At 37.7% G+C, this 16,555-nt stretch overlaps 1 protein-coding gene across 6 annotated transcripts in view; it reads right to left on the bottom strand.

The window, feature by feature from the left end:
* The window catches only part of LOC306863354 (nuclear receptor coactivator 2-like), a 111,046-nt gene that overhangs the window by 72,087 nt on the left and 22,404 nt on the right, over positions 1–16,555 (bottom strand). For 5 of the 6 annotated variants that reach the window (XM_079406631.1, XM_079406630.1, XM_079406635.1 and 2 more), the window contains exon 2: positions 15,345–15,431. The exons of the other annotated variant lie outside the window; for it this stretch is intronic. The gene's annotated coding sequence lies outside the window, so the exon portion shown is untranslated. The remainder of the gene's footprint in view (positions 1–15,344; positions 15,432–16,555) is intronic. 6 annotated transcript variants of the gene reach the window in all.

The following is a 16,555-nucleotide window of genomic DNA, read 5'->3' as shown; positions in this document are numbered from 1 at the left end:
GTAAAAAGTAAAAAAAATAAAAATAATAATAACCAAAAACAATTTAAAACAAAACATAAGAAAACTACACTAAACACAAAAAAAAAAAAAAAAAAAAAAATTAAAACAAACAAACAAAAGTGACAACACTAGATTGGACTCACGGCCTTTGATGTCAACAACAAAAATATTTTAAAGTATTTTCTCTTATATGTTTACATGCAAATAGATTTAGCTGTCCTGATTGTACAAAGTTACATGGTTAGTTGCATTTGTTCTGTTGTCTGGGATCACACCAGCAAGCCTTTTCTGGACAATGACCCACTATTTGAGATCCTCCGTCATAAATCACACTCAGAAACACCTTTTAATACTGTGCTGATAACAATCGCTTCTCGAGATTTTTGCAGATACTATAATATGTTTATATTATCTGAAATAGCTACACTACTGTTCAAGTGGTCTATCTGAATGGAGTTTTTTTTACAGAGATGCCAACTGCCGTAAAGCTAGGAGGACACAGTAATGAAACCACAGGCTCAAAGTGACTGACGATAAGATCTCTACTGAGTGGGCGTGCTTGAAAAGAGGCGTTTTCTTCCTTTTCTTTTCCTCCCTCAAGTTAGAAGCAATTACGTTTTCTTAATGGGTTGTTGATCAATTCTCTTTGATAATGCAAGTAAAAATAATGTAAAACAGAGTTAAAGTACTCTGTACACTGGTGCCAGACTGCTCTTGACAGGTTTACAGTTAGCAGATGTCCCGCAAGCTGCGTGCATCACCCACATACGCTGAAGAATGAGTCAGAGATGTTCGTGTCCCCTAAGGAAGGGGGAGACAGTCAGAGGTGTCTGATATCCAGATACCCCCACACAGAACTCCATGATGACTAGTGGTATGGTGACCGGCTTGTGTTAAAACTCCCGGTGAGAGGCATGTGTCTAATAAACCTCACTGCTCTAAATATATGCATGCACAGAAATATGTGCAATCTGCTGAGAAATAAAGCACTAGTATTAGACATCATAATAAAATAATAAAAATCAGGGATGTCCTGATATTGTAATTCTGTCCATCATTGATGAGATGATAAATATTTTCATGTTATGACTGATAATTGATAAAAGCCAGATTCAAATTGTACACTATTTTGCATAAATACTACTATACTATCTGCATCATTTTAAATGTTATAAGCAGCACAACATCATACTATACAGTATGGAAAATAGATATATTTAGTGTTTTAAAGATTAATTGAGAGATCTAATGAAAAAATAAAGGAAATTCACATGCAAAATTAACACACAAATGTCTAATATCAACTGATACCAATAAATAAATAAATTAGGGCTGTTAAATGATTAATTGCATCCAAAATAAAAGAATCTGTTTACATATTGAGTATATAATTTATATAAGATATAAATAAACATATACACGATATATATATCATTTTTCTTAAATATATACATGCATGTGTAGTTATATATACTTTAGAAATATACACAGTACACTGACATATATCATGTAAACACAAACATTTATTTTGAATACGATTACTCGCAATTAATCATTTACAGCCCTAAAATAAATACATACATAAAAAAAACACTAATATCAGCAGATTTGCAAATCTGGTACCAATAACAGTGTTATATCAGTATTTCCACATTATTTATTAATATTTTGTATTACCTTTTACCTTATATTTTAAGTTTTCATTTATAATTTTTGTTTAATTATTAGTCATTTTAGAATATATATTTCTGATTAGATTTAATTTATTTTAATGTAAGTTTTAGTTCTAATTTTAGTACCTTTTTCAGATATATTTTTCAATATTTCTCAAGTTTTTCATCTAACACACTCTCCCCGGCCACTTTATTAGGTACACCTGTTCAATTGCTTGGTAACACAAATTGCTAATCAGCCAATCGCATGGCAGCAACTCAATGCATTTAGGCATCTAGATGTGGTGAAGACGACTTGCTGAAGTTCAAACCGAGCATCAGAATGGGGAAGAAATGGGATTTAAGTGACTTTGAACGTGGAATGGTTGTTTGTGCCAGACGGGGTGGTCTGAGTATTTCAAAAACTGCTGATATACTGGGATTTTTACGCACAACCATCTCTAGGGTTTACAGAGAATGGTCCGAAAAAGAGAAAATATCCAGTGAGCGGCAGTTGTGTGGACGAAAATGCCTTGTTGATGTCAGAGGTCAGAGGAGAATGGGCAGACTGCTTAGAGATGATAGAAAGGCAACAGTAACTCAAATAACCACTCGTTACAACCAAGGTATACAGAATACCATCTCTGAACGCACAACATGTCAAACCCTGAAGCAGATGGGCTACAGCAGCAGAAGACTATACCGGGTGCCGCTCCTGTCAGCTAAGAACAGGAAACGGAGGCTACAATTCGCACAGGCTCACCAAAATTGGACAATAGAAGATCGGAAAAATTTTGCCTGGTCTGATGAGTCTCGATTTCTGCTGCAACATTCAGATGGTAGGGTCAGAATTTGGCGTAAAGAACATGAAAGCATGGATCCATCCTGCCTTGTCTCAACGGTTCAGGCTGGTGGTGGTGGTGTAATGGTGTGGGGGATATTTTCTTGGCACACTTTGGGCCCCTTAGTACCAATTGAGCATCGTTTAAACGCCACATCCTACCTGAGTATTGTTGCTGACCATGTCCATCACTTTATAACTACAGTGTACCCATCTTCTGATGGCTACTTCCAGCAGGATAACGCACCATGTCACAAACCTCAAATCAACTCAGACTGGTTTCTTGAACATGACAATGAGTTCACTTTACTCAAATGGCCTCCACAGTCACCAGATCTCAATCCAATAGAGCACCTTTGGGATGTGGTGGAATGGGAGATTTGCATCATGGATGTGCAGCCGACAAATCTGCAGCAACTGCGTGATGTTATATATTGTGGCGGGAGGAGCAAACGACAGACACAGTGGGCGTGGCGTCAGGCCTCGGAGAGGTTTTTATTAAACAATAAATAACCAAAATAGTGTCCAAGGGGGAAAAGTGTCCAAAATAAACAGGGGATCTGGTGTCCTCGTCGTGCTGTGGGGCTTGTGAAGGAGGGCAGTGTTCAGGAGGGAAGGGTCCAGGGAAGGGGCGGAATCCGGTGGCCGGGAGCGATTGGCGGCGGCTTCTTCCAGCGGCGACATCCTACTCCTAGGCCCCCGGAGCTTCTGGGGGACTCGACGGCCCGGCATCCTGGCCCGTCAGCCGTCTAACGGGTGCGGCAGTCCTCCTACTCGACGCGCCCTTCCTGGACCCACGACTACACCAGCGTGCATGCACGGGGAAGAGACCGGTCTCCCGAGGAGAGGTGCGCTCGGCATTTAAATGGCGGCGGTGATGAGGCTCTATTCACATCAGGTGCGCCTCATCACACGCCGCCAGCCCTGGCTGTTTCAGCGCCCCTCCTCTCTCACACACCCACTCCCGTCGGGAGCCTGGTGAAGGGCGGCGATTACGGGACGGGGTGGTGACTCGTCACAATATATATAACCTCAATCACTAATGCTACATACTTAGCTGTAGAAGAAACAAAGAGTAAAAATCAATCAACGGTCCAATCAAATACGCATATGTTACTGTTCAAACATGGGTCAAATCATGAAACAGGCTCGGCTTGTTTAATATTAATGAATGACTCATAAAGGCGGGCCACAATCAGCTACTTTAACCTAGTTAAGTTTTGCTAATTAGAGCCACACAAACAGTTCAACATGAATGTAGCATGACCAGCTTCTGGAAGCCCCTGCGCTTTAAGCAGGTCACAGCTGGTGCAGCAAACAGGGCATAGCCCACGACAGGGCCGGGGAGGCACTGATATGGAGCATTAATTATTTACAGCAGTAGGGAAGGAGAGGGCCAGTCAGCCAGGCAGACTCTGAACAGCCTGCTGCTGTTCCATGCTCAACATGAGCCGTGTCAGACCTCCACTAATCAACAGCACTGCGGAGGCACAGAGAGATAATGAGGAACACTGACACATTTCTCAATCATTCACTCCCATTAGCAGCTCTAGAGTATGTTAAAGATGCAGATGATAAGTGTTAGTGGACGACCAATCAGAGGCATTTACTGGTGGGCGGAACGCTGGGGCGGTTCTAAAATCATGCCCTGCCCCCACCCCATCTCCATGCACTGTAATAAACCTTAGTAGGGTAGATGGCCTAGATAATTTGATGTGAACGGAAATTAGGCTATCAATTATCCAGCCACTTAAACATTAAAAATACATCCTTTTTGTCCACTGGAAATTTGTGGGAAGACATTTTAGTGGTTTCTCAGATGAACGATTGACAACAAGGTGGGTCACTGATATATGTGTATCCAGGATAAAAAATAAATAAATAAATTAAAATCTACTTTGAAACGTGCCAAATTCTTAGAAATGTGCTCTTTGGATTCATATTGATAAAAAAGAAAGAAAGAAAGAAAAAAAGATTTCAAATTAATTACTCTACAAAAATCATGTTGTGTAAAGATTAAAAATATATATTTTTCTGGAATTTATTATTTTTAAAAACATTTTCATATATCAATATATTTCAAATAGTCTTTGCATATATGATCCATTAATTAACACACATTACATTTTTGGCCAGTCAAACTGCATATTTTACAACCTGAACTTAATTTTACTTGTCATAAGAAGCTCAAATTATAGCAGATATTTTAAGGTGACTTACTGACCTTGACATATAGTAATGAGGGTTAACGGGGCCCTTCTCTGCGATATTATAGCGATTTTATGATTAATGCTTTATTTCCCTGTGTGTATGGAAAAGGGCAGTGTGAACATTCATCAGAATGTCTCATGTTTTAGAAAAAAAAAAAAAAAAAAAAAAAAAACTTATATCCTTAAAAGATTAGTTCACTGAAAAATTAAAATAATTTAAACTTCTTGGACTTTTTGAACTGTCAAATTGGAGGCTCATAAAGAGATTGTAAAAGAAATCCATATAAATTGAGCGGTTTAATCCAAGTCTTCTGAAGAGACACAATTACTTTACATGATGAACAGATTTAATCTAGGCTTTTATTGACAAAAACATTGATCAAATGGACATACTTGGAGCACATCAATCATGGTAAACAGAAGCTCAAACATGCTTGATTGATGCACAACAACCAATGAGGTTTGTTCTTGTGTGTCAAGCAAGTACTGATGCGTTTACCATATTTTATTCTTATGGAATTGGAAAGACATGAAAGTGAGTAAATTTCCAGGTTTGGATGAACTGTCCCTTTAACCATCTACTCTTTGGCAAACCAAGTCCTACACCTCATCATTTTGTACGCATTTTCTAATCAAGACAGATTTCCAGAGAAGTATATAACATTCCTCATACCATCTCAATTGTGCTCCGAGTCTTTTTCAAGTACATTCTCTTGAGGAAAGACAGAGACCTCCATCTCTTTACCCTGCCTATCGTTTCTTGCCATAAACAGATGTGCCAGCCTGTAACACTCAACAAAGAGGAGGAAAAGAGAATGAGGCAGCGCAGAGAACTTCCACTCTCCAGCATCCAGAGCGCTGACAGCCTCCTGTTCTCTCCTCCAGCGATACCATTTAAAGTCCACAGGGATGACTCCCTACTGGAAAGCTTTGCTGCCATCAAGACAACTGAGAAGAGACTCTCTATCTGGGACAGTTGGAGGGTTATAGGGAGTTTTGTTTGTTTGTGATTCAACAGAACTAAAAATACCATGTTTGATCACTGACACCAAATGAAAATCTAAAGACTCGTGTTCGGGAGGGTTTACTCACCCAAACAGAAAAGAATCGCAGTCGATCACTTCAGTCCCTGAAGGCAACAACATCAGGGATAAAAGTTAAACTGCAGCACCAGCATGGTGTTGTGTTTCCGGTTCTGACAACCAGCGTCTCAACCTGGCTTCCAAACTAGCTTGAATAAATCAAAAGTGCTGTGTGGTGCAGTCAGCTTCACCAGCTATTTTTTAATGGCTAATGCTAGGTAACTAACAGCACTAGTAACTAGCTGGGTTTTTATTTTATTTAATTTTATTTAGAACGGTGAGTTTTAACCCATTATATTATAATGTGGATCAGATGGACACATTGATTTTTGAGGTGTCAAAATACTTGATTAATTTATAACTTTCTTTTTTATGTCAACGTTTACGCCATTTTGGAGAGTATCACATACATAAACAACGTATGCAACATATGTATGCGGATTCGTTGTTTACACTTTGATCTGAACGTAAACATATTATGCCAACAATGCTAACATAGTCTGTTAAAGCTGTGCTAAAACCACAGTCAGTTGTATTACAGTCTACGGCTGTAATACAACATTTAAATATGTGTGAAACGTTAAATGATTTGCCGCTTTCAATTATGTTTTTTAGCTGTTGTGTATGCTTGCATAATGCATGGGCATCACTTCATGCATCCTCCATACAGCACTGGAGTATTTTAAAATTTAGATGAACATTGAAATATGATTTTGGCTATAGCTGACAGAGAAAAAAAAATGACCTTAAAACTGGGTAATGGCGATCCACTGTATGTGATGCACTACATAGGCATGCTGGACAACAGGTGTGATGGCAAACAATGCTAATATTATTTTGCACTTTCTAAAAAGGAGTTCACAACACGGCCTAATTTTTTCTTGCAGACACGCTCACAAAAACTGACACTTATCCCTCATGATCTTGTGTCAGCACAGGAGCTCTTTGTTGGTGTATTCTGATCATTAGACGCATTGACGTGACTACATCAAGTCTCACAAACCATGACATGCCAAAACCTTTTTGGGCCTGGAGTTCATGAGATCATCAAGTCATGCCTGGATCACATTAACCTAGACATTCTGTTGCTCCAAAGATGAGTGTCCACAGATATACCTATACATATATTCTTATATGTAACATTTTTGCAAAGTGGAGTAAACCTGTTTGGATTTACCTCACCACAAAAATTTTGTCTTTACTGTTCCAATACTTTTGGAGGGCACTGTACGTACATGCATCCAGACAAGTAATGATTAAAAAAATCAGTTGACTTTGCCCCACTGATGAAGTTGTGGGAGAGCCCTTAGAGTGCAGTATGCATCCACTGATGGTTGGATATCAGTGGAAGAGACAGTGCCTGCCTGACAGAAGACTGACAGTCTGGGTTCTTCAAAATGCAGAGATGACAAAGCTGGAATTGTGAAGAACTAAAAATCCCCAGACCTTATGGTTTTTGCAGGCAGCAAGTACGGCACTCCTCAGATAATTAGTGTGAACTGATCGTATTCAGAATCAGAATTCAAAGAGACAATCTTGAGATGTGATGGGCTAATGACAAAGAAGTGTGTCCAGACAAGGGAAAGAAACAATCCTTTGAAACAATCTAGTTTAAAACACATGCCGAGTATATGTAAGTGTAATTTTGTATTCATGTTGGCTTTGAAAAACAACTTCTCAACAAAAGTTTAAATGCAAATACTGTTATGTGGGGTAACCAAGTTAAAACTAATAACATTTTCCTTACTTGTGAGTGCATTATACTTTTCAAAAAGTTATAAAATATATTTGGCAAAATAAAATATGTTTTTTTTAATGTCATGAACTATTATTTTATAAATAAATATTTTTTTTGTGAGTTGCACCACATGACATATCACAACCTAATTACCATAAAAGGATCCTTGTTATAAAAGGATACAATTACCTGTCTTTTATTTGACAAAGTTTTTCAAATATCTATGGTTTTAAAACATATAAACATAAAATGTATTAAATATAACATTTATTTAAAAAAACGAAAATAAACATTAATATAAAAAATAAACAAAACAAAAAAATCACTATTTTATTCTCAGATATGATAATACAAATGATAAGACAAAACTTCCAAATAACTTATGATTATGATATTTATTTGATACTATACCAGGACAGTTGTATCAACTAATAGCCCCCCCGCCCATTCTCACACACACACACAAAAAAAACTGTACATTAAACAAATATCCTCCTACTCAATTAAATCCAGATGTAGTTAATAATATCGGAAATAAACACCAGATATTTATATTAATACCAGAAGTTATGGCTAAAAGCCTTCCACAGTATCCAAAAAAAAAATAATTTTAATTCTGATTTTAATTCATTACAGAATAAGTCAATTCGTTGTGCATTAAAGTTAAAGAACTTGCTAAACTGTCATCTTAAAATGCAGAAGATACACTATAGTCTTAAGCCTCCAGCTCCAACTGTGGGACGGGATACTGTGGAAGGTTAACACTGCGCCTACCAAAAGACAGAGTTAAACTTGCCAAACAAAGCCCAACAGACATCTCAAGAGAGCAGCAGAGGAGGGAGACTCAATCCATCATTCTCCTGGAGTAGACAAAGAGGCAGCTTGCACCAAAGCTTCATGTGCCATCCCTGTAATCTTGTGGCTTGAAAAGCTCAGAGGAATCAAGACTGGTGACACACCCTGTGCTTGTAGGGCCCTCAAAAATGGCGAGGGCACCGCTTCTGCATCGGTCCAGGGGTCTTTGAAGGGTTTGCATAATGACTAGCCTTGCCGTACAGAACAATGTCCTTGCTTGACCCTCCTATATGGACCGGAGCGTTATTCAAACCGAAGGGAATTGAATCATAATCATGTTAAACCCTGCCACGTAAATCCAACCTTCGCGGCTCATCTGATGGCACCGAGCCTGAATCTAGCTCGAAGGTGAAATGACTTAAATATCTGGGTGGGGGGTGGTGGTTCGCAAAGCCAAAATACACAAGAGTGTGTGGAGCTGTTGCGAGCAACCCACAGCTATTACCCAACATTACTGATTACAGTGTGGAGAGATCCCTAAGGCCGATAGGGATCATGGTTATGCAGAACAGATGGGCCTTTATTAGCAGTGAGTGTCTGAGGGAGATTTGCAGGAGATTCGGTGTTTGCAGCCACTTCAGCTGATGATAATGAGCCCAAAGACGAAACGTCATTGAGTGAGAACGAGCAGAGACAGGAAGTGAAGGAAATGAAACCAATCAGTGCTGTTGGAGAATATGTGAAAGACTTGAAAACAGTCTAGCAAGGGAATGCAAAAAAACAAGTGGCGGATGAGAAGGGGGGTTGGGATGGCAACAAGCTTATGACTGAGATAGAGAGCGCAAGAGAGGAGGAGGAGGAAGAGGAGGGGATATCGACATTCTCTCCTCCCTAGAGCCGCAGGCCTGGTCTCCAGCCACTGTCCCAGATGGCTTGACTGAGAGAGCGAAAGAGAGATGTTCCTGCCACTCATAAGCTCTACAATTACTGAGAACGTAATGGTCTTAAAGTACCAACATCAAGCAGACCCAAAAAGCCAACGTCCATTTACCGAAGCTGATCATATTCATGAATCTTTTAAACTGACAGCCTTTTCAAGTTGCCACAGGGAGAGCGCTGTATAATAAACACATTAAGCGGCAAACGGCGGATCTGGAGCGGCTCACAGGCATGGGACGCTCGTGGCTGGAGGCTAATGGATTTCCCTTATCTGTCCATCAGATGTGTACGGTTTGCTCTAGCGTTGAGCCTGTCGGTACATTTCGAAACGCTGGATTAACTGTATTCCCATAACTGAAAGTGTAACGGAGAGTGGGTTAAATGTCTGATGTGTATTGATGGGTTTTGAGTTACAAGAGGCACAGATGCAGTGCGAAAAATCAATAAACTTCTTTAGTGCATGCTAGGTGGGAGGGTCCACATTGTGCAGCTGACAAACCAAGCTCGGAAGATTAGATCGCCGACAAGCTTAAATACCACCTCCGGGTTTTGTCGAAAAATTCTGAACTTGTGTCCCAGCCTCTCGGAATTAATTAAAAGAAACCGTTTACGGAACAAGGGTATTGTAAACAGCTACCTCACATTGATGTTCTAATACAACAACTTAACTACACTAAACAATTTTGAACATTAGTTCAGCAATATGTCTTTGCCACATCCAGAAAGCTAGCTGTAGTTTTTAGAGGTTTCTGTGAACACAAATGTCTACCAGTCCAAACCAGTTCAGGAAAGCATAGGTGCTGCAGGGATGGCACATTTTTATAAGCCAACCTGGAAGTTAGCATGACCCTGGATCCCTCAACAAAAATGTAGTAAGATTTTTCCCATTGGCTTTGGGTTATTATAGAAAAGAGGATCTTTGACCAAAAGGTTTATGATTCTTGCATGTTCATCAAGATAATCTTCACAAATTTTGAAGCCTAAATACAGTCAGCAGAAATAAATAGCGAAAGCTATAAATAAACTACACCACATTCATATGACTTCAACGTCCATCACACAGAGCTGCTGACAACTCTTTCAATCTTTATTTAAAATCTATAATTTGGAAAGTTTGAGTTAGAGCAGTTTGCAAGAGCGTGAGTATAAAAGCAACAAGGCTGTAAAATCAGACAAGTGAATAGATGAGTTTTCCTGTACAGCGTTGTGACATTCATTGTCCCTGACAACCTTTGTAGTTCCATTTAGCCACTTTTTAGCAACTGCCTTTTTCAAGACGTTGAATATTACAGAATAGATCAAGTTTAAAGTTATTTTTAGGCAGATTTCAGCCCCAAAAGCGCTAACTTGTTTCAGTGCTTTAGGACTCACTCCTGCAGGACAAAATAACACAAAAACCTGACTAATTTTGATATAAAAATATCCAATATCACTGCTAAGGCATACTGCATACGAAAATGCTCTCAATAACATTAGGGCTTTAGCTTTAGCATTAGCATTAAATGTCTACTGTTTGTTTTCTTTTTGAGGTCAACTGCTGTAATGGTGCAGCAACAGTTTAAAAAGAATCTTGCAGAACACGTTATACCTTATAAACATGGTTACAGCTAGTTACCTGAATAACACCACATCAAGTTTAATAGCACAGACTTTTGATGCTAATTCTATCACCTTATTCATGAATAAGATTTATTTTTGTCACAGTAACACAAGAATGCACACCAAATAATGTACTATGGGCTACATGCCTAAAATCTACAGCTATACGTAAAACTTTATCAATATGTCCAAGACAGACAGCTCAAATATGTATTTGTGGGATGTAAATACACTGCCTAGTCAACGTACACAGTTTAAGCGATGCACATTTAACTGTTTAAGGCTCATTTATAAGTGATCTTGATTTCTAAATAAAGTATATGTTCCTTTAAGGGCTATAGATGAGTGGATGACATGGTTAACTTGTATTAATATATATAGAGTGTCTTTGCAAGATATGGACAGTGCTGAGGAGTTGACACCGCATGCAACACTCAGCATAACCTGACACATGGCTGGAATGCATATACAGAAAACAAGACACTCAAAAATCTTTCATAATTATTACATAATCATCTGGATACAATGATTGTGCACTTGACATTCAAATTATATATTGCCAGACAAATTGTAAAAATAAAATGCCGCATTTTATTTCTCTTTTTTGTGCTGTAATGTGTTATGTCAATCACAAAACCTGCTCAGAGCACATCTTGAGAAATGTGAGCTTTACAGACACTACCAATTGAACCTAATATGAACACATACAATCTGCGTTGGTTTGTAATAAATACATAATAGCAAGTATTTATGACTATTACATGTTCTCACACAAAGTTAATGGCACAAAAATAGTGTATGCGGTTCATCGCCTCCAGATGAGAGAATGACAGATATATTTTAAAAACTATTAACCAACATACACTCATTCAAAAGAGTTATAACATCGTTCTCAGATTTTTAAAGCATTCAAAAAATGGCCAAAAATATATATATATTTTAATATTTCAAATATTATTATTCTACTCATTTACGGTAGCCTTAATTCTACAGAATTAATGTCACCATATGCTTCCAAGTTCACTGTGAAAAAAATGACTGAAGAGTATGCATATTAATCTCGCAATATAAGTGACAAGCAAAACAGACAATTAAACTGTTACTCAATTAATTGAATGACAGTCATCTGAAATTTCACACCTTACTCGCTTGCATCAAAATTAAGCACTTTGGCTTTGGTTTTTCTTAGGTGTACGCAACTCAGTTCATGGAGGAGGGGAGGAGAGAGAGCCGTGTGCAAACAGCTTATCCTCACTGTCATCTGCTCCTAATGACAGCTGACAAACTACTAATGCAAATCCCATCTGAGCGGCTACAGTTGCCCCACCCCCAGCTTCCCTTGCCCTCCCCATGCAGGAAAATCCAGCACCAACAACCCCTCCCACCCCGCTACATACACAGCGAATGATCAGTGCTTGAAAATTCCTCCTCTCTGACGGTCTGCTCACAGCGAGCGCTCTTCTTTTAAACCAAGACAATACCCTGCTCTTCAGTCACATGACAGCAGAGAGTAATGGTTCAAGTAGAGCAGGTGGCGACTGTGGCATCCACATGCAGCCAAACACATGCTCATTTGCGGCTGCTACTCTGAGTGCCATTTACTAGAGGTGTACAATCAAACTACTGATTGAATATGTGAATGTATGCCAGTAATATAAAGTAAAAATATATACTGTATAATGTTATTAACTGCAAAAAAAGATTTAAAAATAGAAACGTTTTAATACATTTGTATAAAAAATTTAAATACATAAAATATAAATATTATACATATTATATATTTAAATATGTATTTTACACATTTTTACTCTAACATAGGGGTGTGCGATATGACGATTTTTGATCGTGGACGATAAAAATGTCTCCACGATCTGCTTTTGAAGAAATATCGTAGTATCGCGCTACCGCGCACATTGTCAAATACAGTTCTGGCGCCGCCGTCTCTATGTACTGTACAACACGACATACAGCAGTAGAGTTACTCAGACAGGACACTGCACTTATTCGCGATGGCAAAAGTACATTATTTGCATACAAGCCTTGCTGGTTAAATGTTTCATTCGCGCGCTGGTCTGACGTGCGCTTGTTCTGAGCGGATACACCTGAAGCACGCGCACTAAAACGCCTGTCTAACAGCGCCTGATTACTCAACTAAGTTATATTTTGCGCTAATACTGTCAAAACACACAAGGTTTACATACAGACTGAGTTGGTTATCTCTAAAATGAAAGTAAATAGTTAAGAGAGAAACGGATGCGTGTCTGTACTGTATATTAGATGCGTGCAGCTCTTAAAGGGACAGGACACTAAACATGCTGTCGACTGTCATTAAAGGGATAGTTCCCCCTAAAATTGAATTTCTGTCATTATTTACTCAGTGGAAAACCAAACAGTTGCTGGTCTACATTGACTTTGATAGCAGGAAATAAAAATCCTATGGAAGTCACTGAGGACCAGCAACTGTTTGGTTTTCCACCTTCTTCAAAATAGCATTTATGTTCAGCAGAAGAAAGAAACTCATTCAGGTTTAAAACAACTTTTGAGTAAATGATGATATAAAAATACAACATTATGACAGAATTGACAGACAGATGACAGAATATTAATTTGTGGGGGAACTATTCATTTAACGTTAACAAAACAACAAAACGCAAAAGAGAAAAATCACTCACTATTCTTGACTGAAAAACTTTAATACAGTTGCTTTAGGAATCAGTCTATGTAGTGTTTTATTTTTATATTTGTTCATTCAATTTCATTGAATGCTCTGCTAAATACACCTATTGTACCTGGAAATAAAGCACTGTTTGTTTTATTTGTATATTATGTGTATTTGTAATGTGTATCTTTGTTCTTATTTTTTAATAAGAAAAATAAAATAATGACAAAGATTTTTTATCTTCACCCACTTTGGCCTAAATATCTGCCATGCATCTTTGTCTTTCTAGTTTGGCTGTAATGCTCAGACAACTTGTAAAACCAAAATAGTAAAACTTAACAAAGAATCGGGATAAAAATCGTGAATCGTGATATTTCTATAAAAAATCGTGATATGATATTTTTCCCATATCGCCCACCCCTACTCTAACATATATATATATATATATATATATATATATGAAGAGTTCATTTTCGAAAACCGATAAATGCCACTTTAAAAAAATAAATAAAAAATATTCTCCACATATAGCGCGATCTGAACCCTAAACACATTTTGTCAAAAAAGCCGGTATTGCCCACTTTCAAGGCATCGTGAGTTCACGTTTTCCTGCAGAAGCCGACAAGTGCCCTTGTTGTTTTTGAACAGAAGCCATAAGTCCATTTTAGTGAATCAGCGCTCTGTATTCAGGTCATGTGACAAGGCTACTTTCACTTTAAAAGACGTGCTAGCTGAGAGGAGTTTCGTCAAAGCGGACTAAAAGTGATCTAGGATGGATGAATTTCGACAAACTTGAACCTGTGATATCTTCTTCAGGGAACCTTGAAAAAGCAGCACATTACAATGGTGAGGGAAAAGCTCCGGGGATTGTGTGTAATCACATCCATAAATCTATGATCACAACAACAACAACGTTTGTCAGGCATCTACATTGTCATCTGAGTGTTTTTTTAACTCTAAAACATGAAATGTGGAGTTATCTGCTTTTACCAAAAAACGACTGTTGAGAGTTATCTGCTTTCAATGGACTTTAATTTTGTAAATCGCCTGTATTTGTTTAGTTATTATTACTTAATCAAAACAACCCAACTGCAGCTTGATTGATATTACTTGGAATGCGAAAAAAAAACAAAAAAAAAAAAACTTGATTTCAGAAGTTATCGGTTTTTGCAAATGAACTCTCCATATATATATATATATATAAAAAATACTTTTTTTTATAAATAGGAATCTCAACTACAGATCAAGTGCCAGAATATTTCAAACATGGGATTCCGTTCAAAAAGAGAAAAAAAAAAAGTTAAAACTTGTAAATGCGGTATATTTACTTATGATTAAGCATTGTGGAGAGTAAAACAAGTAATAAACCGTGCGGCGTCTTCTTTCAAAAGATACTACAGTTTTTATTTGTATATGTAATTTCTTGGGGTTTATTTCACTTGTTAAAGTTTTTAATGAAAGTGATTATAAAGTGTTACTGATGCAAAAACCTCTTAGCCCTAATTTGGCTGAGAGTCTGGGTCTCTAAAAGTTTTAGAGGGATAAAAGACAGAAGGAAAAATCAAGGATGTAAACTACCGAAAACAAGGTTCCTTTTTTGCTGCTCAAACCAAATACAGAGAGGAAATGATGTCACGCCTCCCACACAAACCACACCAACTCACACTTTCATTTGTTTTGCAGTATATCATACGAGTGTTTTCTTCATCTTCTCACCATGCAGTTTCATAAACACACCGTAGGCCTTCAATGTCATGAATTAACCGCCAATTTGATAGGGGAAAGTGTGAAAGAAAGTGACTGTGTTCATCACAGGTTGCTAAGCTTACCTTGGCTTCAGTCCAGACTCAGCCTCAGGGCATTTCTGCAGCAGTGGGACCAGTGGAAATCTTTGGGCATTATTCACTTCTCTCAATCTGTGGAAGAGCAGAGCCATCCAGTCAAGATCTCAAACAAAGCTCAAAACAAGCAATGCAATATAGTACACATCAAAACCTTATTAATATTGATTGATTTTATAGAATTTTATAGAGTTTTTTGTATTTTTTTTTATAAAGGATGATAAAGATGACATGCTAGTTAATAATTTTTATTTGATTATATATATATATATATATATATATATATATCTCAGGCCATTTTGAGCAACTATGCTACTTGGTTTAACAGAAGTAATTTTACACGAATTTAAGAGCTCCAAAACTTATTGTCAATTTTATAAACCAATAACAATTAAACAGAAAAATCAGGTTCAAAAAGCATGTCCAAGGTATGTATACATGCATGCGTGTATATATATATACAGTATATATAAAATAAATAAATAAATAAATAGTAAAGAGCAATGGAAGCCTTTTATGGAATGTTAATATTTCTTGCCAATTTGTTGCTTTTGTATTTTTATTATTCTTGATTTACAGTATAAAAAATTATGAGAATAGAGGCTCTCACAATGCAAAACATTTGTTTTTGGTCTTAAAAATAAAAAGTATTGAATGTTATCAAAATATATATTTTTTTCACTTTTGAGTTTAGGGTGAAATACGACCTGGCCATATTCTTGATAAGTTTCTTGAGATTCACCCGCTTATATACATTTTTAAAGAGTTTTGTGCAAATAACATTCACACTCTGAGGCCACACCATCAGCTGACCTGGAAGTAAACATTAAGGTTTGTATGACATCGGATTCTATGACATCACTTCCCTGTGCGTCTTGTGATATCAGCCCTGTCAGCTTTGAGCACAGCACTTGAGCTGTCCTCTATCAGAGAGCTATCAGCCAACTGAAGAGACAGCAGAGTAGTCCCAGACATGTCAGGAAGAGTGTGGCTATTCTTAATAACGACACCTTGCTGGCACCAGCTCCAAGAGGACCAACCACGCTCGGGTGATACCGAGAAGACCCACAGAGGTCAACGACTGGGTGGCATTCATGGCTTATGTCCTTGGGACCCATATGGAGAAAGCTTTGCTTATAAATTGTCCAAAAAGAAATAAGAACAGGTAATGGACATCAATTCTATGGGAATAGTTTGCC

The sequence above is a fragment of the Barbus barbus genome (assembly GCF_936440315.1).
Source record: "Barbus barbus genome assembly, chromosome: 44".
NCBI classification, from domain to species: domain Eukaryota; kingdom Metazoa; phylum Chordata; class Actinopteri; order Cypriniformes; family Cyprinidae; genus Barbus; species Barbus barbus.
Note: the sequence above shows the minus strand (reverse complement) of the source record. Positions and strands in the feature narration are given on the sequence as shown.